At 41.1% G+C, this 24,841-nt stretch overlaps 1 long non-coding RNA gene across 4 annotated transcripts in view; it reads right to left on the bottom strand.

The window, feature by feature from the left end:
- Positions 1-10,036: 10,036 nt before the first annotated feature.
- The window catches only part of LOC117405670 (uncharacterized), a 121,690-nt gene continuing 106,885 nt past the window's right edge, over positions 10,037-24,841 (bottom strand). For all 4 annotated transcript variants that reach the window (XR_009329300.1, XR_009329299.1, XR_009329301.1 and 1 more), the window contains one exon: positions 10,037-12,669. This is a non-coding gene — a long non-coding RNA (uncharacterized LOC117405670). The remainder of the gene's footprint in view (positions 12,670-24,841) is intronic.

Here is a 24,841-nt window from a genome sequence, read left to right as displayed (position 1 = left end):
TTTCATTTTGTATTGCTTCACATTTCCATGATTAAAACCCATTCAGCTAGCTTGTTGCTTCTGGCATGACACAACAAAGATTGAAACTGTTAGAAAATTGCAGCATTAATAATATATCATTTTATTATTGTTGTATTATGTTTTTCACAGAGAAAATGTTATTAAAGTACTTTGGCTGGAGGCAAACAGGTTATTGAAGTAGATTTGTAACCTCTGATATGAGCCGGGTGTACAGTAATAATCGCGTACACTGCCCTCTGGTGGTGGTATACCAGATCGTCTTCAGCACCCCAGTGTATTTTTCTCACCTCTCTTCTATGTGAAACTCCCCATTGCTTCAATACAAACTAAGCAGCATCCTGAAATCCTGAAAGGTCTGTATTTTCACGCTCCCGGCTCAACAAGGGGATTTTTCAGTTTGTAAAGGTTAAGAAAAGAGAGATTCAGAAACAACCATGCAAGATCATCGAGCTGGTCCTTGACTTCTATGTGAGAGGCTGGCAATGAGGAGTGGAAGAAGATCAATACATCGTCTCAATGGCCTTGGGATAGAAGCCCTTTATTGGTGGAGGACACTTCAAATCAATAGCTCTTTCACCGCTGCTTTCTCTGGAGGTTTGCTGCAGTCACTCATGCAATAGATTATTTATTTAGACTTGACAACATTACATATATTTTCACGCTACATTCTTTCGAGGTACCCGTGCCCATAAAGGAGCTTGGAGATAATTGGAGAGGCTGACCATAGGGACGCCGTGGGCAGGAGGGCAGGATAGCTGCCCTCCCTGTTAGACCAAACCAAAACAAAATGAGGTGGAGGCTGGGGAGGAGGAGGCGAGCTCTGGTGCACAGCGGAGATGTAATGGATTGGAGTAAATCCATTCTCTTTAGCTGCTGTAGCTTTAGCATCATTACTGGTCTTTTATAACCTCCCTTGTTTAGTTGTCTTGACTTGAATTCATTCATGACATGCAAATAATTCAAATGACATGCTACAGAGTAGACACACTGCTCCATCCTGGTACCGGTGCTGCAGGTCACATGGTCACATTGGAGTGCATTTGCATGGCACAACACAGCAAGTGATTAGGAACCAGGAAGTAGCTGCGGCTTTTCATCTATAGTGCAATACAAGCAAAGACCCAATAGGCCCCCTATAGAAGGAACGCAGGCAGAGTGACAGCGGTTCTTGTGCAATGAGAAGGGAATGACAACCTTGGATAGCATGCAGAGTGACAGCGGCGCTCGTGCAATGAGAAGAGCATGACATCCTTGGATAGCATGCAGAGTGACAGCGGTGCTCGTGCAATGAGAAGAGAATGACACCCTTGGATAGCATGCAGAGTGACAGCGGTGCTCGTGCAGTGAGAAGGGAATGACACCCTTGGATAGCATGCAGAGTGACAGCGGTGCTCGTGCAATGAGAAGAGAATGACACCCTTGGATAGCATGCAGAGTGACAGCGGCGCTTGTGCAATGAGAAGAGAATGACACCCTTGGATAGCATGCAGAGTGACAGCGGCGCTCGTGCAATGAGAAGAGAATGACACCCTTGGATAGCATGCAGAGTGACAGCGGTGCTCGTGCAATGAGAAGAGAATGACACCCTTGGATAGCATGCAGAGTGACAGCGGTGCTCGTGCAATGAGAAGAGAATGACACCCTTGGATAGCATGCCTAGGAGTTTCATTTAAGGGTATACAATAAATGGACACAATGAGCTCATTTGAAAGGGAGTAACGTTTGCAGTTCAGATTTTATTAGCAGCAATCAGCTCGATGTTGCTGGCTGCCAGCCATTGAAATGTTTGTGTTTTTTAAATTATTTTTTTTATGTTAAACCCTACAGGCAAGAATATGTCAACCTTATGAAAGCCGTCAGCAGATTTGATAATGTAGAAAAACGTGTGTGTTTTTTACCTGCAGTAATCAAAGCTCTCTTTGTGTGGAACCTGTTTGGATTTGGCGATCCTCTCTGGGTATGAGTGAGGCACTTCATTTCACTTCTCTTTGTGCCTCGAGGGGCTCTTTATTCTAGCATTTACTCAACAGGAGACTTCTTACTAGATTTTTGATGTGGTTTTTAATACATTATTATTTTGAATCAGATCCTAATTTTTTATAGCTGTGTTTATAATTCCTGTTGGTTTTATTATTCATGTTGTCACATATCTCCTTCAGTCACTGTGTATAATTGTACATGTTTCCTATCTATGTATCTATTTTATAATGCATAAAGTTATGGCAGGGCAACTTCTCAAACTCCATCGAGTTCACACCAATTCTTTTAAAATGTATAACGCAGTGTATCTCCAGGATCCTGTTCAAATAGAAGTTGTGTGACTGGCGTATTCCACTCCTGTCTCCTGGTTTCATGTTTCCTGTTGCTCTGCTGCCTGCTGTAATATCTAGGGCTGAGCAGTGCTGGCAGGCTCAGTAATAAGAAGGGGCCGGTGAGGGGAGGCTGTCAGACGCTTGTTTCTCTGAGCCTCTCTAGCAATCCCTGGTGGCTTTCATGAATTGAATGCGTTAACCTGGAAGCAGCTGTTTTATGAACCGATGAAACAGTAGATTAGAGGGCTCGGCTCGCGCACATTAACTCCTTTAAGGTTGTGTTACCGTGCTGGAGATTTCCATGGAGAAATGTTTCTAAAGTACTTTTTCAAGTTTTCATGAGTTTTTAAAAAGACAGCTGCAATGTTGCGAAGCTACATATCTGTTAAAAGCACCATGTCTTTAATTGCTGTGCCTTTAACTGTAACATACTGTGGTCATGTAAGTGCAGCCCCCTCCCTGTGCAGTGCTTGATTAGGAAAGCAGGTCACTTAAGCTCCAGAACAGTCTAGCCTCTGTAACTCATAAATAACACATAATACTACGTGTATGATATCAGCGTTTAACTTGTGGTGATGCCGAGTCACTGAAGCCTTTCCTTTCCTTGGTGGTGCTGTCTTACCCTGGGAAGAGATGCCTCTTTTACATGTCATTGAATTGATGGGCAGGATACCACGATGGCACTTCAGTCTATGAAAGGAACTGATGCACAATACAAAGATAATGACATTTTGTAGCCCTTGCAATATGTGCAAAATAAACAGCATGGTTAGTTCAAATTAGGTGCAGCTGCTCTAGTATATCCCTAAGCCTTTTCTGATACAATCGTGTGCTTACAAATATCATACAAAAAGACTTCCAGGTTCAGTACATTGTAACCATGCATAATAACATTGTAACAATGTGTAGGTACACATGTATTTGCTCTGTAACTGCTATGGAAATACACAGTCATTAGAGACACTCAATGTAAAGTGTTACCAAATGCACTATAGAAATATAGATAGCATTGCAACAGTGCGAGTTTATTGAGGTTCAATTGGGATGTCCTTCCTGTTTCCAGGAACGTCCTAAGAAGAGGATGAGACACTGTAATGAATTGGCACCTTAACTCATTGAATTGAATGAAAAGGCAAGGGCTGGACGTGAACCGCCAACCATACGGGTCAAACGCCTCCCCATTCAGCCGGGGAGCAAGCTCTAAGTACGGGGCTCATGCTGGTGTCAGTGCTGCTAACTGATCAGCAGCTCGGAGGAGACAATTCCCATTCAATCCATGTTAACTCAAGTCTTCAACCACATGAAATCCTAAACGTTTCTTAACCTGATACAGCTGTTCTCATTTACCTCAAATGATCCCACAGCACAGATGGAAAGCGTTCTGTGGATAACCCCACAGGACCCATCTTGGGGCCCGAATCTTGCAACGGCAGCTCCAAATCCCAGGGAGCCCGGGGAGCAAAAGCACACGCAGAGGACGCCAAGACAGCGACCTGTGACTTTCCTCATCTCATTTCAATTGACTGGAACGTTAAAAACTGTTTGTGGTTAGCCCTGCCCCCTCTACCTCCAAGCACCAATTAACAAGCCCCTACCGCAACCAATCAGCTGTCAGCCCCTACTGCAACCAATCAGCTGTCATCAGTGTTACCAAACAAATATCATCCAACGCACAACAGAAAAGCAGAAACGACAGATAAGCCATGACGTCCGTTCAGGTATTTAAAATGATTATCCAATCTCGGATTTGACAACCAGCACCTTGTATCCTAATGTTGTGCTAACCAACTCTCCTCCTCTGCGGTTTACTGCACTATAAACCCCACTACACTCTACATCAAGCGTCTCTAATTACTGTGCATTGACAGAGTAGTTACTTAGTAAACTCATGTGTCTTTTTTCACGATACAGCCCTTATCCAAATCCTAACCCTTAATCCCTAATCCCAACGCTAGCTACTCACAAGCACTATGAATGGGTTGTTGATTGTTTTCTTTTTTATATTAGTTTGTATAAATAATGTAAGTGTGAAATGCGTTTTCACTGAGACTCAATAATGCATTCTACTGAAGCTTAAAGTGCCTGCAGATTGTAACACCAATAATAAAAAGATAGTACACTTTTCACATATCTTTTGCTAAAAGTTTATTCAGGCTAATACAAAGCTCGAGTGTATTGTGAATGGGGGGGGGGGAGCATTATATCTTCTTGTTGCTTTGTGTTTTTGTGCCTTTGTCTGTTCACAAGCTATTTTTTTTTCTAGGAATCAATCTGGCTTTTAAGACAATGTAGTCCAAGCTCCCCCTTGTTGTGCCTCTGACTAAAGGAAGAAAGCACATGAAAAGGCTCTCTTTGTATTATTCTTTTTTTAACATATTTTCTCATCAACTACAGTCTCCGCGCTACCAGTCAGAATGTTGTTTTTCCTCCCAGTAGATCTGTCTCATTTACAGAGAAATCAAACAATCGCTTCAGTCGTCACTCAGTTATCAGAATCGGTGCACAAGTCAAGGACTTGTCAGGGGGTTTATATGAAACATCTCACCCAGGGGAGCCTTGGACATTCATAATGATCAGTTATCAGAATCAGTGCACAAGACAAGGACTTGTCAGGGGGTTTATATGAAACATCTCACCCAGCGGAGCCTTAGGCATTCATAATGATCAGTTATCAGAATCAGTGCACAAGACAAGGACTTGTCAGGGGGTTTATATGAAACATCTCACCCAGGGGAGCCTTGGACATTCATAATGATCTTTTTGTTTTTCTCAAGAAAGAAGAAATGCATTCAAGTATTATTATTATTATTATTATTATTATTATTATTATTATTATTATTATTATTACAGTGTGATTCTAGTAACTTGTGGGATTCACAATCAAGGCAGAGACTAGGCTGACAGTGCCACCGAGTTCCCATCAAGCATACTGTGTATATATATATATATATATATATATATATATATATATATATATATATATATATACTAAAGAATGTCTCCACAAAGTCATGACCGTTCTCAGTAATGGTGAACTAACCGTCCCTGCATACCTCGCTGAATTGTTCATATTTGAGGAGACTGATCGCACACTCGAATCGAATACTCTTCTGTATTCTTTAAGACACGACCACTGGTGCTGTGCAGCAACATCTTCTTACATTTTATTTGCTTAAAAGCATTTTGATTCAAACAGAACAAAGAAAAAACACAATGTGTTTGAACACATAGCATGTCTTCATCAGGTGTAGCTTTAGAGTATAAGTATTGGCTGTGAACTAATAAAGGCAGTTAAAGAAAGAAATCAGTGACATACTTCTTCTCAGAATACACACTCTGAACTGCAAGGGAAGCACAGAGCTGCAATCACACCTGCCACACTCTGAACTGCAAGGGAAGCACAGAGCTGCAGTCACACCTGCCACACTCTGAACTGCAAGGGAAGCACAGAGCTGCAATCACACCTGCCACGCTCTGAACTGGTCCAGGCCCTGGTACTCTCCCGCCTAGACTACTGCAACTCCCTCCTGGCTGGCCTCCCTGCGTCCGCCACCCGTCCGCTCCAGCTCATCCAGAACTCTGCTGCCCGCCTGGTGTTCTCTCTGCCTTGCTTCGCCCACACTACTCCACTACTCCGCTCGCTCCACTGGCTCCCAATCACCGCTCGCATCCAGTTCAAGACTCTTGTACTAGCCTACAGATGCCTTGACCAGACTGCACCCAGCTACCTCCAGACCCTCATCTCTCCCTACACCCCCACTCAACCTCTCCGCTCCGCCTGCACTAGAAGACTGGCTCTACCTCCGCTACGCTCCCCTGCCTCCCGAGCCCGCTCCTTCTCCACCCTTGCTCCGCAGTGGTGGAATGACCTTCCTACAGATGTCAGGCCTGCCCAGTCCCTGACCACATTCCGGCGTCTCCTTAAGACTCACCTCTTCAAACAGCACCTGTAGAACTCCTCTGTTTGTATCCTGGGACACTATCACCCTTCATTTAAATGTGCTTTATTTTGCTCTTATCGGCCCCCTATTTTACTGCATTTAATCCTGTACTTCAGAATATTGTAATCTGCCAAGTGTTTAACCTGTAGTATTTTGTACTTAATCATATCCTGATGTAACTATCACTATTTAATCATATCCTGATGTAACTATCACTATTATCTGCTGTATTATTGAATTGTGGTTTGTCACACTTGAACAAAAATTATTGTATTTCTTGCTCTTATTGTATTACTTGTATTGTAACACTTGAAATGTATTTGTATTTGCTTGCGATTGTAAGTCGCCCTGGATAAGGGCGTCTGCTAAGAAATAAATAATAATAATAAAGGGAAGCACAGAGGGACAGATTCTCAAGGTTGACTGCTAAACTGTATATTTATGTCTCTTTGTCTTTTATTTCTTAATTTGACCTAGAGATTTACCCACTGAGACCGAGGCCTCGTTTACAAGGGGGTCCTGGAAAATAATAAAACAACACAATAAAAACGTAATCAGTAGAATAGAGAGATCAAAGGATAGAATAAATCAGACAGGTATCTATGTGTTAATGTGGACTGAAGAAGGATAAGCATTGGCAGGAGATTCTAAGAAATTCCGAAATACTGTCTTTAAAACCATCTTGCATACAATCACCTTCTCTCTTTTGTGAGCAAGACATGTCTTGTGTTTGAGAAATCAGAACAGTTGAAAAGGCTGCAGAAGATAATTGTTAGGAAGATCCTTTCCTGGATGCTATGTATTGCAGGGTTAGATGTGATCAGATTTAGGGTGAGATTCTCAAAGCTCTTCCGTACACTCCAATTCGTCATGGCTCAGTATATGCTCTGTATCCCCTCGCTCGATTTCACCTGGGCATGCTCCGTGTGGCTTGGGGTTGGAACATATTTCAACGGCACATCCATTTAGTTTAATGAAGGCTGCAGAAAGCAATGGCAAGCTCTCATATTCAGTTGTACGTACTGTATTTGAAAGAGGCGGTCAGGACCCTGCCCTGCTGACAGTTAGCGCACCAAAGGGACGTTATTACCTTGCCAACAGAAGGTACTGTTTGTGTTTCTTATATGAAGAACTTCCTTACTTTAGGGAGGGTTCTGCACTTGTCCAATCTTATTGTGAATATACAATGCAGTAAAGAGGCCTGTTATTCTGGGGCCACTTTTACAAAGCACGGCTGACACTGAGCTAGCATGTTTGTACTGTTTAAAATATATATATATATATATATATATATATATATATATATATATATATATATATATATATATATATATATTAAGATGGAACGATAAAGTTTAGTAGAAATCCACTCTGCAAGTTTATATGACTAAAGGAGAAATGTATTACTTTCTTTATTTTTTAAATGGAAGTGAATTGGGTTTAGCAGGGTGCTATCTAATACTGCTTTGTGAAACTAGCCCCAGGTCTCTCAAACACGGCTCAATGTTTTTTTTGTTTTTTTTTCAATAACTCAACCCTTTGTTTTTAGTACCTTGAACTCAGACTCCTTTATTTTCTCTGGGCTCACAGTGACAGTATTTCAGGGCTTATCTGTTATCCTTGGTTTCCAGTTCAGGTCCCCCGTCTCTAAACTGTGCCAGACAGATCGATTCTCCAGTCCTGAAAATAAAACTCTCTGTTCAGCTCGACTACACCACTGCTGTCTATAGAATATTGTACCGGAGCAGCGTTCCTGAACGCTCAGCTCTGCTTCTATAGAATATTGTACTGGAGCAGTGTTCCTGAACGTTCAGCTCTGCCGTCTATAGAATATTGTGCCGGAGCAGTGTTCCTGAACGCTCAGCTCTGCTTCTATAGAATATTGTACTGGAGCAGTGTTCCTGAACGTTCAGCTCTGCCGTCTATAGAATATTGTGCCGGAGCAGTGTTCCTGAACGTTCAGCTCTGCTTCTATAGAATATTGTACCGGAGCAGCGTTCCTGAACGCTCAGCTCTGCTTCTATAGAATATTGTACCAGAGCAGCGTTCCTGAGCTCTGCTTCTATAGAATATTGCAGCGTTCCTGAACGCTCAGCTCTGCTTCTATAGAATATTGCAGCGTTCCTGAACGTTCAGCTCTGCTTCTATAGAATATTGTGCCGGAGCAGTGTTCCTGAACGTTCAGCTCTGCTTCTATAGAATATTGTACCGGAGCAGCGTTCCTGAACGTTCAGCTCTGCTTCTATAGAATATTGTACCGGAGCAGCGTTCCTGAACGTTCAGCTCTGCTTCTATAGAATATTGTCTCGGAGCAGCGTTCCTGAACGTTCAGCTCTGCTTCTATAGAATATTGTCTCGGAGCAGCATTCCTGAACGTTCAGCTCTGCTTCTATAGAATATTGTACCGGAGCAGCGTTACTGAACGTTCAGCTCTGCTTCTATAGAATATTGTACCGGAGCAGCGTTCCTGAACGTTCAGCTCTGCTTCTATAGAATATTGTACCGGAGCAGTGTTCCTGAACGTTCAGCTCTGCTTCTATAGAATATTGTACCGGAGCAGCGTTCCTGAATGTTCAGCTCTGCTTCTATAGAATATTGTCTCGGAGCAGCGTTCCTGAACGTTCAGCTCTGCTTCTATAGAATATTGTCTCGGAGCAGCGTTCCTGAACGTTCAGCTCTGCTTCTATAGAATATTGTCTCGGAGCAGCATTCCTGAACGTTCAGCTCTGCTTCTATAGAATATTGTACCGGAGCAGCGTTACTGAACGTTCAGCTCTGCTTCTATAGAATATTGAACCGGAGCAGCGTTCCTGAACGTTCCTGCTCGACTACAATGCTGATTACGTCACATGCTCCTAATCTTTCTACTATTGTGGGAAATGATTCTGAGAGGGAAGGTAAGGGCACAGCAATCCTTTTTTGCATTGATGTCATACTCTGAGAATTTAGTTCCTCCCCTTAAAGGACGGGATCCCTTTGTCATTGTCAACAATTACTTATAGAAACAAAGGCGGCTAAGTGAAAGTGAAAAGAAAGGCTGTGCTGACAGAACAAAGAAAGAAAAAAGAAAAAGGATCCAACGCTTGTAAATGTGGAACACACCACTCCCTGTAGTGATAGGGGAGGCTTGTAAATGTGGAACACACCACTCCCTGTAGTGATAGGGGAGGCTTGTAAATGTGGAACACACCACTCCCTGTTGTGACAGGGGAGGCTTGTAAATGCGGAACACACCACTCCCTGTAGTGATAGGGGAGGCTTGTAAATGTGGAACACACCACTCCCCGAAGTGACAGGGGAAGCTTATAAATGTGGAACACACCACTCCTCGAAGTGACAGGGTAGGCTTGTGATCCAAGCGCATTTCAAATAGATATTAAAAACTATAAATGTCAATTTATACATTTTCCGGAGTGCCTGCCATTACTGTACGTTGTAACTTTAGCGGGACACAGCAGGGAAGTGTGTTCAGTCTTCAGAAATGGGCATACAGTTGTTTTAGAGTTTTTAATATTCCCCATGTGGGAAACCAGCATGTGGTGCACATGTTCAATATTAATCAATGTCATATATTTTACCTCATATGAACTCATGCTAAAGCCCACCCACCCCCTTACAGCATATGGGTCTATATACAGGCTTCAATAAGCAGGGGAATATTAAAAACACACACACACACACACCAGAGTCAAATGAAACTGCTTTTCACGGCTCGGTAAACAGGGTAGGAGCTGTAGAGTTTATTATTATTAGAATATCATGAACAGGTTATGAGCTGTACAGTTTATTATTATTAGAATATCATGAACAGGTTATGAGCTGTACAGTCTGTGTTATTGTTATTGGAATATCATAATCCCAGACTGCACTGCAATGTGCTTTGTTTACTCTGACACACGGGGGGGGGGGTTAGGGTTAGGTGATCGTCCCCTTGTCCCGTCCATACAGACCCCAGACTGCACTGCAATGTGTTATATACTGAAATGAAGGGAGCTTTGTTTACTCTGACACATGAGGGGAGTGGCATTGATGTTTCATTTCAAATGGTCTGCAATCCTAAATCCTCTTCTCCTCCACATCTGTGTTTTGATTTCCAAGTCTACAAAAAGCAGCTTGTTTCTGGTAATGTTTTTTTGTTAGCGTTCAGGAGGAAGCCAGCGGGAGCGTATTAGTATTCTGGTACAATCTGCAGCAATCAGACTGTGTCTGGTGGTCTCCCAATAACGCTGTGCGTGTGACAGGGAGATGGATTATATCTGCAGCAGCTGAATTCCTCTCCCACTGGAAGAGAGGCTCGCTCTCCCCTGACAACAGAAAACAGGGGAACAAACAACACTGTACATGCGTCTCCAACTAGAGAAACTGACAGCTTTTCTTTCTTACCTTGGACATGCTCTCTTCATCTGGTCTTCATTTGATCCTCCTGTGCATTTTAAGAATAGTCCACAGTATGCAATTATCTGTGGGTTTGCTCTATACATTTTATGTAAGCGTTGCAGATTATATACACAGTGTGTGTGTGTGTGTGTGTGTATATATATACGTGTAATCATGCAGCAATGGAAAATAGGTTTCGACTTCTTTAACACCAACACTGCTTTCTTCCCTATCAGTTCTAGTCACGTGACACACATTTCACACGTGTACAAACATGAAACTGGAATAACAATACACATACAGGGCAGCAGTATACATGGACAGCAATGAAACCCATCCAGACAGCTGAAACAGTCCCAGCAAGGCTGAAAGCCAATCACAGAGATTGGAATGCTGCAGAGCAGAGAACGCTGCACTGGGCTCCATGTGTGTCTCCTCCACTCAGGAGAGGGTCGCTGTGGGAGTTCTGTCTTTTGTGTGCTGTATGCTTGCAGTTTTCCCATGCTTTTCCCCATTCTTATACTCTGCAGTTACCATAGACTACCCTGGTTTGCCATGTCTCTTAATGTGCTTTACCATACCTCGCTATTCTTTACTATACTTACCCTACGCGTTACCATGCTTGCACAATGCTTTATTACACTTTGCTGTGTTTTTACTGTGGTAAACATTTATAAAAAAAATACAAACAGGGCTGGGTCCTCTCTGCAGGTGGGAATGGCTGGAGTAGATTCCATGGACGCCAGTTTGAAAGCCGCGGCACAGCCTTGTGTTTTATGGTTCTTAATGTTTTCTTTTAGCCAATGTCACTTCCTGTGGGTGGGTCCCTGCATGTCAGCTGGCTGTTTCAGTGTCTTGCGAGGTAGGAAAGCTGTAAAACTGGACAATACATTTACTAAACACTGTATTACTAAACACTGTATTACTAAACACTGTATTACCAAACACTGTATTACTCACAAATGAAGCAAAGCCAAGTCATTAGATTTACATCTCACAAGAGGAAAAAACCCGGCCCCATATCTCTTAACTGGTACGTATCCGTTTTACAAATCATGAAGTGTGTTGCATTGCATTGGAGTTAATATAGTTCAGTCTATTTAAAAAAAGATTTCCTTTTGTTTTTAAAAAGAAAAAGAAAAGGGTTTGGTTTAGGGTTAGGGTTTGGATTTGCAAAAAAGAAATGTAGGGGCTTTGGAAGTGGAGGGCCAGAGAATAATACACAAGAAAGAAAACGATGCAGTTTAAGAAACACAGACAGGAGCTGTTCTACTGTACATTGTAAAAGACAGACAGGAGCTATTCTACTGTACATTGTAAAAGACAGACAGGAGCTGTTCTACTGTACATTGTAAAAGACAGACAGGAGCTGTTGTTCTACTAAAAGCCCAGCCATAAGGGCTAGATTCTCAAAGCAATTTCATCCAAATCTTCATTAGCACGCTTTTTTTTATTTTTCAGAAAGCAAAAACACACCCAACAAAGTGACCAAATCAGAAACAAACAAGTCGGGGCTCAAGAAAGAAAGAGAAAGAAACGTGTCTCCTGCATCGCAGCGTGTCTTTATTGTAAGGAAGAAGGCAAAAGAATATTTAACAACGGTACATGGGGGCTAAAAATAATAAAGCTGTACAAAAGATACAGCACAGAGTACAGCACATGCATAGAGATTATAGTGAGAAGCTTTCCATCCAGGGCTAACATTACTGCTGGCTTGTATACAGACACAGACCTTGTTAAAGTAAGATGCATTGAGCACACGTACTAGGCAGCTGATTTGAAAACATCTGGATGCAGTATGCAGGGTGATTGCAAAGTGCTGGATCATAATGTAAAATCCTGAACAATACGTTATGAAGTTAAGTGTGTGTCCATAACTTGTATGTATGGGTAGAAACTATACTGCCTCATGAGGGAGGCGTTCCAAATGAAGTCTTATACAAATAATGCTAACTTTGAATATCACTCTTTACCTTTTTCACTTTGAAAATGTACGGTCCCAGAAAACTCTGCTGCACCTGCAAGACATGAAATGAAAAAGAGTTCATTGAATCTCTCTGTGAACCCATTAAAAGTAAAAAAAAGACTGGCTTTAAACAATACAGTTTAAAATATCTCAGATGAAACTCTGCATATACAAAATGCAGTGTTTTAATGTCTCTACAAACATGTTTGCATGACCCATTTGTATCGGGGTGTATGGTTAGGATATTGTAGGAGGCTGTGTGGTCCAGCGGTTAAAGAAAAGGGCTTGTAATCAGGAGGTCCCCGGTTCAAATCCCAGCACAGCCACTTTGTGGTCCAGTGGGTACAGAAAAGGGCTTGTAACCTGGAGGTCCCTGGTTCAAATCCTGTCTCAGCCACTGACTCGTTGTGTGACCCTGAACAAGTCACTTAACCTCCTTGTGCTCTGTCTTTCGGGTGAGATGTTGTTGTAAGTGACTCTGCAGCTGATGCATAGTTCACACACCTCAGTCTCTAAATAAATAATAATAACATTGAAGAGAGGAGTGTGAGAATGATTGCATGACAGATACATACAGCCAGCTTATTATTCCCTAAAACATCATATAGACGGTAATTGATCTCAATCCTGCTATGTTACACAATCCTATGGCAGCGTTTCATTTGCATTGCAATCTGTCCTTTCTGCAACACAGCGCAAACACATGCAGACCCGGTCAGCAAGCTGACAAAATGCTTCACAGTGCAAAACCATCTGAGAAACACAAAGACAAAGGGCACTGCAGTGGCTGCAGGCTCAGTTCATTAAGTGGGTGTTTGGGAGATAGAGCTTTTTTTTTCAACTATGCTTATAGAGGAGTGCAAGAAGTTTTAAACCTCAGTGCTATTCACAATCATTCTCAGTGCTTCTCATTGCAATCACTCAAGCACTGTCATTGAATTCAATGTGTTGAATATATACTGTGTGTTAAAGTGCTTTGACCTGAGTTCAGCAGCAGTGGATCAACAAGGGGTCCGTTTAGGTTGAGCCAGCGCCATCCAGTGGAATCCTTTTGTACTGCTTTCAATACGCAGTACCTGTGCACAAGACCTGCTCACTAGATGGTGCTACAGTTATACAGTCACTGCTGATCTAGCCTGTGTTTCATATGTCTATGGTGAAAGACAATCTGGCAGCTAGAGCGGGAGAGTTGCTCCTGAATTCGACTTCATAAAGAGTCCATCAGAAAAACAAATGAAACACTTTAGATTCTTTCATCTGAGTTCAGGGGTTGCTTTTCAGTTCCGGTTGCTTTCCATAGACATATTTAAAGCTGGATCAGATCGAGTGATCTGCCACTTTCACTCATGTTTCCTTTTGTTAAATAGTAATACACTAACTGTACACTAGATGGTGCTGGTGCTAACTAATCATATAAAGACATTTTGGTTGACCCAGCCTGTGCTATACATGTCTGCGGCAAGCAACCAGAACTGAAGAGCAGCTTCTGAACTCACAGTCAAAGCACTCCACAGACGTACACCATATTAGAGTAATTACAGTAAGAGCTGCTCAGAATGATGGCAAATATCACCAGCTACCCCCCCTTTAACGATTCCAGAAAACAGCCAGATGATCTTATATGAATGAATGCTGGACAGGTCAAGCGAACAGCAAAGCCTGGACGCACACAGCATGATATTTAGATTCTCCACATCTCAGCGCAGGGGCTCCTTGCTGCACCCCAATACCTTACTGTATCTGCCTAACGCAGTACAAAGTACTTCTCATATTACATGAAGCCACCCCGCCCCCTGTTCTTACCTGTCCTACAGATACTGCACAGCAGCATGTAATTCTACATGTGCAATTAGAAACACCACAGCACAACGCACAGTACATTGCACTGGAGTTTTCAACTTGGACAGTTTATGAACACAAACTCATCTCTTTAACTTTGGTAAAACTGCACAGTAACTTATGCAGTGTCCCTGTGGTTTTTTCCATGCATTTACCATCCATCTATTACAGTCTTACACACTTTACCATGCTCACACTACACTTTCCTATAGTTCGCTAGGCTGTTGCAAAGGCATCACCTTTATATACTTTATAACCCTTTATATACTGTAGGAATGATCTAGTTTTCTGCCTTAATACATACGTGACATCACACACAGCTTTGAACTTGGAAAAGTATGGATGAACAATAAGGGCTAATGGCAATCAGATCCCTGGCCTTTCATAATAAGCAACAGACCGCCTCACCCCTCCCCAGCAACGCACCAGCAATAATAAACTTGCAGCTACCGCTGGAGTGGCAGTGAAACTGAGGCCAGCTGTAGGTCGGATTCAAGCTGCAGTCACTGGAAAATGAACCTGCAAGACAGAACCCAATTATCTGCTGAAGCAAAAGCCAGTCGCTGTTCAATAACTTGACAGAGCTGGCAGCCTGATATAGCGTTGCCATAGCAACACTTAAAAACCCACAGTGCAGAGCAGGAGGGAGAGAGGAAAAAAAAAAACAAGAGGAAAGCTGTAACCCTGGAAGTCCTGCTCCTGTCTGCATTGTAATACTTCTGAGAGGAAAGCTGTAACCCTGGAAGTCCTGCTCCTGTCTGCATTGTAATACTTCTGAGAGGAAAGCTGTAACCCTGGAAGTCCTGCTCCTGTCTGCATTGTAATACTTCTGAGAGGAAAGCTGTAACCCTGGAAGTCCTGCTCCTGTCTGCATTGTAATACTTCTGAGAGGAAAGCTGTAACCCTGGAAGTCCTGCTCCTGTCTGCATTGTAATACTTCTGAGAGGAAAGCTGTAACCCTGGAAGTACATCTAATGTGTACCAATGTGTGTGTGTGTATATACAGTATATATACATTCATGTGCAAATTTATTAGAGCAACCCACGGCTTCTGTAGCTTTGATTTGTTGTGTACATGAAATCAAACCACTGGAGCTGAAACTCTAATTTAATTGATCATTTTAATAGGAGAAAAGGAACACAGAGCCACAAATGGTCAGATGCATTAGACATTTTTAGAAGTTGTTTAAGATGCCCAATTAAAGCACATTATTATTATTATTATTTTTAAATATATGCATTTAAAAAATATATAAAAAGTATGAAACAATGGCAATACTTGGTGTCACTTCCATAGATTATACCTTTCAGTTTGTGGATTTATTTATCGTCATATGTGTTTCTAAAAGGAAAAGCTTTCAGCTTTTTTAATGAAATGTTTTTTTTACGTTTAGACTTTTCCATGCGTCTTTTTAGGGGCAAACGTTTAATTACTTCTTATCTCGGATTAATAAGATTTTGTTCAGCAGTCGAGTGAGAGGGATTTGTTAAATAAAATGGATTTCCATTAAAATCAGGTCCCTTGACTCTTCTTGCAAATGTCAAGGTGTCAGCCTTGGTCATTACTGCCAGGTGATTTACAAAGCCACCAAAGTGCTAATGGTCAGGTGACTGTCTGGAGCCTTACCACAGTGTCTGGAAAAGCCAGACTGAAGCTTTTCTTTCACTCGCTCTGTTCTCTAATCAGACATCGCCGCTGCTCTCTTATCAGCCCTGATAAGGAAATGAAACCCCTCCGCCTTCAAGGGTTCTGGAGAACTGACTGGGACCACAGCCTCGGCCGCGGCTCTTTAATGCAGAATCTTCTTTAACGCAGATGCAGACATTCCCTTCAGTCCCAAATTCATTGATTGGTTTTAGAAAACTTCATTAGAAAACCCTTTTTTAGCTTTATTTATTTATTTATTTATGTGTTTTAAACAATACAGTGCCGCACTAGTTAAAATGAGAATGCACTGTAGATTTTAAAGTGAGAATGCACTGTAGATTTTAAAGTGAGAATGCACTGTAGATTTTAAAGTGAGAATGCACTGTAGATTTTAAAGTGAGAATGCACTGTAGATTTTAAAGTGAGAATGCACTGTAGATTTTAAAGTGAGAATGCACTGTAGATTTTAAAGTGAGAATGCAATGTAGATTTTAATGTGAGAATGCACTGTAGATTTTAAAGTGAGAATGCACTGTAGATTTTAAAGTGAGAATGCACTGTAGATTTTAAAATGAGAATGCACTGGAGATTTTAAAATGAGAATGCACTGTACATTTTAAAATGAGAATGCACTGTAGATTTTGGCAATTTTGCAATTTGCATTTTTTTTAATTTAATGTCATTTTAATTAAAGCGATACCTGAGAAATAACACTCGTCTACTCAAGGGTGATTTTGAGGTGTGGAAGCATATTTCGCGTAGTTCTGTATCTGGAAGTGAGCAGGCACACTGATACATTATTTCTTGATGTTTCAGAAACAGGCTTTTTTCAATTCATTTTTTACATGAAATGTGCCAGATTATATATGTATGTATTTATGTGTGTATGTATGTATGTGTATATATGTATGTGTGTGTATATATGTATGTATGTATTTATGTGTGTATGTATGTGTATATATGTATATATATGTATGTGTGTGTATATATGTATGTATGTATTTATGTGTGTGTGTATGTATGTGTATATATGTATGTGTGTTATGTGTGTATGTTCTTTTTGATTATTTTAAGTATATAATTCATTTCATTTTATGTTATGTTTTGTTTTGCTTTCTTTGTAACTGTACGGATTCTCTCAAGATCTTTTGTATAAACTGTTTTGATGAAAAATAAAAACAATTGATCACAAAAAAAGAAGGAATAATAATTAAATTGGCGTTAGAAAATCTGAATCAATAATAACATACCTTGTGACAACAGGGTGGATTTACCGCTGTAAATGTATCCTTTTAGGATTATAGTGGTGAAAACTAAGCACTAAGCACTAGGGCACTAGGGCAGCAGTGTGGAGTAGTGGTTAGGGCTCTGGACTCTTGACCGGAGGGTTGTGGGTTCAATCCCCAGTGGGGGACACTGCTGTTGTACCCTTGAGCAAGGTACTTTACCTAGATTGTTCCAGTAAAAACCCAACTGTATAAATGGGGAATTGTATGTAAAATAATGTGATATCTGTATAATGTGAAATAATGTATAATGTGATATCTTGTAACAATTGTAAGTCGCCCTGGATAAGGGCGTCTGCTAAGAAATAAATAATAATAATAATAATACAATCAAACAAGTTGTGTGTGCTGCAAATAGCAGATTACTTCTACTATATAGAAATATCCTGCCATGAAAAATATATGCTTCCTATACTGTGTACTGTATGTGTGTGTGTGTGTGTGTGTGTGCGTGCGTGTGTGTGTGTGTGTGTGTGTGTTCAAAAGGGAAAAAATAACGAGGCTGGAGAAAGGGAGATAAATAAGCAGGCAGACTGATTAAAGAAACCACGAGAGCAATTTAGAAAAAGCCAGTGCTGCTTCACAGAACAATAAAAAACAAAACTGCTGCGCTGCAAACTGAAATAGTGAAGAAACACAGACGCCCCACAGGCTACATCATTTCACATTGTGAAAAACTTGTAATGTTTGAAAAATAAGACAGTTAATGTATGCATGCATGTAAAGTATCTTCTTTTCAAATGAACTGAAATCACCTGGTCCACAATAATATGCTCACAGGAAATAAGCAAAAACATGTCCCATTGAAATCCATATTCATGAAGACTGCTTGGAAATCATACCATACACCCCTGCTAATCTCCCCTGCTTTGTATACACAGAGCGTTGCAGCTCTACTGTTGTTGCTAGAGGCTTTGCGGTCGAACCGTGATCTGATTAGCTGGAATCATGCATTGTTCTGTGTTCAAAATAAATAAATAAAAAGAGCAACAATATAAGTGTAATTAAAATAAAGAAATTGATACAATTAAAAAAACACCGAGATTGCATTCCTACGTAGGTATTACTGGAAGCCGAAGCATTCTAGCACAAATCTGGGTTTAGTTAGTAAACAAAATTGCTCTGGGGAGCAGTGAAGGGAGCGTGTCAGTATTGTGCAACAGAGTGGATTTTAACCGCTGTAGATTCAAATGTTTTAAGACGTGTTAGCTCTTTTCGGAGGGTTAATTCACCATGATGTCTTTAAGGGGCTGAGCCTCCTTTGTCCTGCCTACGTTAAATTCTCTTAATATTGTATGGAATGAATTGTAAAGGTGTGAAATCTTTTGGATTTTATTTGACAGAATTAATATGCAATTCCATGTGACCCAATGTTTCAATCCTTTTATTTCAGGAGCACTTCAGGATAACCGGCTGGTCATAAAATCCTCTCTTTCCAATCAATTTCATATCTATTATTTTTCTGAGCGCTGCACTATTAGCTAATTAACCCCTTTCTGCTGCACAGCTTAAAGACTACAGTGCATTCAGCTCCCTGATACAATGCAATAGTAGCAGAGGCTAAAACAATATAGTTACCTGGAATACTCTGCACTTATGAATCTAATTAATAATCTGAGATTTCTTAATCAATAAATATTTATTTTATGTAGCACCTTTCATAGTGGACCACCATTACTAAGCGCTTTACAAGATAGTGAGGAACAATGCACAGTACATTAAATACAGTGAAATACAGGGCATAGTACATTAAATAATCATTAAAAAAAAAATGCAAATACATTAAATACAGGCATCATACATTAAATACAAGGCTAGGATGTGAATTCTAAACATTGTGGATGCGTGTGTCATACAGAATCATATGAATAAGATGGAGCGAAAAACCTGAAATAGCAGTTTAGACAACAGCTAATAACAGATATCAGGCTTAAAGAGCACTGAAAGCAAGAGAGAGCAAGTGGGTCTTGAGAGTTGATTTGAAGCGAGCGACTGTGGGAGCTGCACGCACTGAAGCTGGGAGAGAGTTCCAGAGAGTCGGTTCCATGAAGCTAAAAGAGCGCTCTCCGAGTGTGGGGCACTTCTGCTTGGGGATAACAAGCAAGCCTGAGTCACAGGACCTCAGCTTGTGTGAAGGGACATAGCGGGTCAGCAGGTTGGAGAGATACTCTGGACCTGTGTGATGAAGGGCCTTGGAGGCAAGCAGGAGAATTTTGAAAGTAATCCTGAACTTAACAGGTAGCCAGTGTGCAATGCAGTCTAATAAACTGTTCAGATTACAGCATCAAGGATTCAAACTTTCAAAACCTTTTTTTTTTTTCCTTTAAAGATTACTTTAAAAAGTTGAATAAGTTTCTGAGAAACTGATTAGGAGCAGCAGATTGAAAATCAGTTGAGGATTTGGAGGAATTTGGTCAACCCTCAGAGCCATAGAAAAAGTGACCAGCAGGCTTGCTTTGAATGAGCATTTCTGTGGCTCTGATAAAGTGTTCAGACTCCTCAATAGATGTGTCTCTCTTTGGGATGCTGTGGCTCTTTATAATTTGAGGGAGGAGGACTGGACAGAAATGTGGTATTATGATATCAGAGAAATAGATAGCAAGAGCGTGTTTTATTTCCATTATCATGAGATGACCAAGCACAGAGTTTAATGAAAAGTACATTATTGAATGGGAGGGTACCTAGCCAACAACTTTACCGAGTGCTGTTTATCTTCCAGAAGAAAACAAATATACCCTTTTTTAAATCTCAATTTCAAACCATGTCTTTCTTCCAGTGAAAGGGGTGCGGTTAGTGATAGTTATGGTAGTTTTTAAAAAGGCCTGTATTTAAATTGTTATTTCGAAAGCATCGTTTTTCAGTTATATGGTGAAATACGGTCAAATAAGGGGTGGCGTACAAGTGTGTGTGTGTTTTTTTTCACAGTAGGGATATCAAAATGCTTAATACAATGAAACATGAATTAACCTGGCCATTAACCTCGAAGTGACTGAACATGTGGCTCCTATTCACTTGTATTGATTAAAAAAAAAAAATGGTTCCAGTGACTTCTTAGTGTAGGTGTCTATTACAGGTTACTGCCAGTGTCTTTATTACACGTTAGTGCAGGTGTCTATTACAGGTTAATGCAGGTGTCTTTATTACAGGTTAGTGCAGGTGTCTTTATTACAGGTTAGTGCAGGTGTCTTTATTACACGTTAGTGCAGGTGTCTATCACAGGTTAATGCAGGTGTCTTTATTACAGGTTAGTGCAGGTGTCTTTATTACAGGTTAGTGCAGGTGTCTTTATTACACGTTAGTGCAGGTGTCTATTACAGGTTAATGCAGGTGTCTTTATTACAGGTTAGTGCAGGTGTCTTTATTACAGGTTAGTGCAGGTGTCTATTACAGGTTAATGCAGGTGTCTTTATTACACGTTAGTGCAGGTGTCTATTACAGGTTAATGCAGGTGTCTTTATTACAGGTTAGTGCAGGTGTCTATTACAGGTTAATACAGGTGTCTTTATTACACGTTAGTGCAGGTGTCTTTATTACAGGTTAGTGCAGGTGTCTATTACAGGTTAATACAGGTGTCTTTATTACAGGTTAGTGCAGGTGTCTTTATTACAGGTTCCGCTGCAGTGTGCAGCTCACGTTTATTTTTCAGAAGAATGCTGCACCTTTATGATCGGCGCTCTGGTTCACGCAGCTACATCACTGTAAGTTCATTAGACATTACTGGAACGTGAAGCTCTGAAAGTTTCCCTTTCACATGCAGAAATGAAAAATAAATTGATTATGTATACAAAAGTACTTCATATGCTTATTTTCAGCTATTTTCAATAATTCATGAATGAAAGTATTACAAAAAAAAAATTCTATGAACTTAAAAGTATACTGAATAAATTACTCTGTCAAAAAGAGCAGCCTTGTGGGTTCAAATAAAATGTGTTTCACCTCAAGAGAAAAATTGGCTCTAGAATAGCAATAATAATCTTGGTACTGTCAAGTGAAACAGTGTAACTGTGCACGGTGTGTTTAATGTGATAGAGGAGGGCTGTGACACAACACCAACTAAAGCTGAAAACAGCAATTGTTCACACAAGGTCTGAAGGGATCACGAGGGACCAGCCAAAGTAATTCTCATTAACAGTGCTTGTTTTGATAAGATTCTGATGAATATCCATGCGTCTGGCAAGGTATTGCATCATTACTGACCTCATCGTACCAGAAACACATTGTCATAAAGGCATTATGCCAGATTTAAAGACACAGATCCCTCATGACTATATTTGTGAATACGGCAGCGATATGGTATTCAATGGGTTTTGAATTCCACTTTTGTTCAGAACGTCATTAGATTCACTTTGGGAAACAACATTATTATTATTATTATTTATTGTAAGTCGATGAGAACGCTGCCAAGCCTCATTGATAATTTGTCAGTATGAGATATTACTGCAATACCGATGGGGTTAATTCATTATTATATATTTTCTTTCATTTACGAGGCTCCCAACTGGAGCTGACAAACAATCAAACATGAGATCGAATGGACACAGACCAAAAAATAAAACACAACAGAAAAACAAATAAAGTGTTTTGTTCGTCACAGTCATCAAACATGAGAGAATCAGGGCAATTGAAGTTTACAGTTCACTTTAAAGGCTGAAGAACAAATTTACCGTGCAAACAAAACAACTTTGTAGACAGCTTTCAACAACACAGGAACGTCCAAAACATATTAAATGTGATGCTGGTAAAACATTTCTGTTGCCATTTTAAATGTTTTCCTTTTTTATGCACTTAACACAGACTTTATAACTGTACTGATAATGCTAAAACCTGTCATTCTTTCTTATTATTTTTTTCCCAGGGGTGCAGCTGTCCTGTCCAAACTCCACCCTTATAAATGGCTGTTGTCCCGAGCAGCTTTTGCCCTCCGCCCAGGTCCCAAGAGCCTAACCCGTGATTTTAATCGAATGAGCTCACAAGTTAGGGTCTCAGGGACTAGGAGAAGTACAGCAATGTCCACTAGAGGAGTCCCGAGAGGAACCATCAGAACCCTCCCTCCCTCCGACCGTCCTCCTGCTGCTCTGCTCTGCTGCAGGAACAAACCCAGTCCTGCTGGCTTACAGAACCAGCCACGGTCCTCTGTGTATGTGTGCTTCCTTTCTCGACACTGCGGTGTGGGCCAGGCACTGTCTGCTTCCACTCTATCACGGTCTTGCTCTCCCTGAGTGACACATTTCTTCTTCTCCACATTCCTCTAATGCGGATAGATTTCCCCTGCACACAAAGCCTTGGTCCTAGCAAGCAGCATTTGCATGCCGTATTAGGAAATAAACAAAAACGCCTGGACTAAATTGCCGACTGACAGCTTTACAGGGTTCAGGGAGGTTCACTCCGAATGATTCCAACCTGTGCACATGTATTACACACAAACTATCCTCGTCTGCAAACACAATGGTTTGCTGCCCTTACAGGTTTTATCTATATAAATCTGCCTATCTATCTATCTATCGATCAGGATATATATATATATATATATATATATATATATATATATATATATATATATATATATATATATATATATATATAATAGTACATTTACTCCAATGCAATTTCTAGCTTTTTTAAAATCATTTTTAGCAGCAGAAGAAGCAAAAAAAAAACCCAAAAACGTGAAGAACCCTGATTGCTGCTTCAGGCTGAACCTTTTGTTTCTTCCCCTTTTTCAGAGAAGGCAAGGTTTGTCCAAAACTGTAAACTGCCCTTTGTGTTCAAAGTGTTTCAGATCCACGGTCTTTGCCCCTTTGTCCTTACTGCTAATTCAAATCGATGTCCCAAATCTCCGGGGTCCAAATAACCCCCCTGCCCATGAGGACAAGGCACGAGCCCCCTCGCCTCTCGTCTTACCCACACGGAGAGCTGCCTGACAGGAGATCTGAAATCCGTTCTTTACTGCGCTTCAGCCTTATGAAAATAAAAATGCAGAACGTCTGTTTTCTGACTCAGGATTTCAATAATAAACTGTGGTGCTAAACATGTAACAGCTGACCAAGAGAAAACAAACACAAAACAAGAACGGAAGAAAGAAAGAATTAAAGGAGCGCATCTTCAAATGTGCTTCCACCTCGAAGTATCTTCCAGACCCTTTCCTCCCCCTAACCGATAACGACATGCAAAGCAACAGAACAATGACTAAGAGTTATCATCCTGTTTTCAGGAGCTTGTGCAGCCTTGCCTTTTAAAAGCAAGTGGAGACAGTCGAGCGCTCTGCTCACACATTCATTACACAAAGGGTTATTTCACGCAAGTCGAGTTCCGTGCCTTTTTGCTAAAAAAAAAAAAAAAAAAAAAAAATGTAACTAAATAGAACAAATGGAAAAAATATAGTTTTGCTTTTTGTTCTTGCCAAAAATTGTACATTGGCAAACCCTGTCTACCCCCCGACATGCCCCCCCCCCCCTCCGACACCCAAGAAGGTCTCCCAGACACACTCCGATTCCTCCTCCTCCTCCTCCGGGAATCAATAGCTGAATAGCTGATGCTCTGACGAATGCAAATCAGTCACAACCATTTTAGGCTGCAGACATACCTCTGGCGTTTGAATGACTGAAGTGTTACTGTCCATATTTAAAAAAAAAAAAAAAAAAAAAAAAAAAAAAAAAACAGGGCAAGAAGCTGCGAATGCTGACTCAGAGGCTGTGTGCTTGGGGGAGGAACCGGCTGGCATTTCCACTGCTCTCATCATTAACTGGCTCACCGACATCCATCACCCGCGCGCCACCGCCGGGACTGCAGCACTGCATGACACTGCCATTGCAGAGACTGCAACACTGAAGAGAAGAAGACGAGGAAGAGGAAGAACAAGAAGGCGTCTTGCTGCTGTCCTCCATTTTCCTTCGAGTCTCCCTCCTCCCTCCCTCCCTCCCTCCCCCCTTTGTTGACACAGAGAAGGAAATCATTGTGCTGCAATAAGCTGGTATCCAGCACTGGTCCTCCCCTCTGACCCCCCCCCCCCCATGGGTTAATCAATACGACAAATCTTTAAATGCAGCCATGAAACCTGACAGGGAGACACACACACACACTGACACACATACACACACACACCCACCCACCCACCCCCACAAACACACACACCCACCCACCCACAGACCCCCCCCCCCCCCACAGACCCACACTCACACACACACCTACAGACACACACAGACAGACAGACACACACAGACAGACAGACAGGCACAGACAGACACACACACACAGACAGACACACACACACACACACACATTTCCAAAATACCATCTTTGATACCCTTTTCTTTATAACAAAATAGCAGTACTTTGCATCCAATTGCAATTAAACCAATGTGCTATTTTTATATTTATTGGGTGAGGATTGTCCCCTGTAGGCGAGTTTTGTAAACTGTTAAATGCATATTTGGTGTCATTTCTCAGCCTGA

This window comes from Acipenser ruthenus, chromosome 8, assembly GCF_902713425.1.
Source record: "Acipenser ruthenus chromosome 8, fAciRut3.2 maternal haplotype, whole genome shotgun sequence".
Taxonomy (NCBI): domain Eukaryota; kingdom Metazoa; phylum Chordata; class Actinopteri; order Acipenseriformes; family Acipenseridae; genus Acipenser; species Acipenser ruthenus.
Note: the sequence above shows the minus strand (reverse complement) of the source record. Positions and strands in the feature narration are given on the sequence as shown.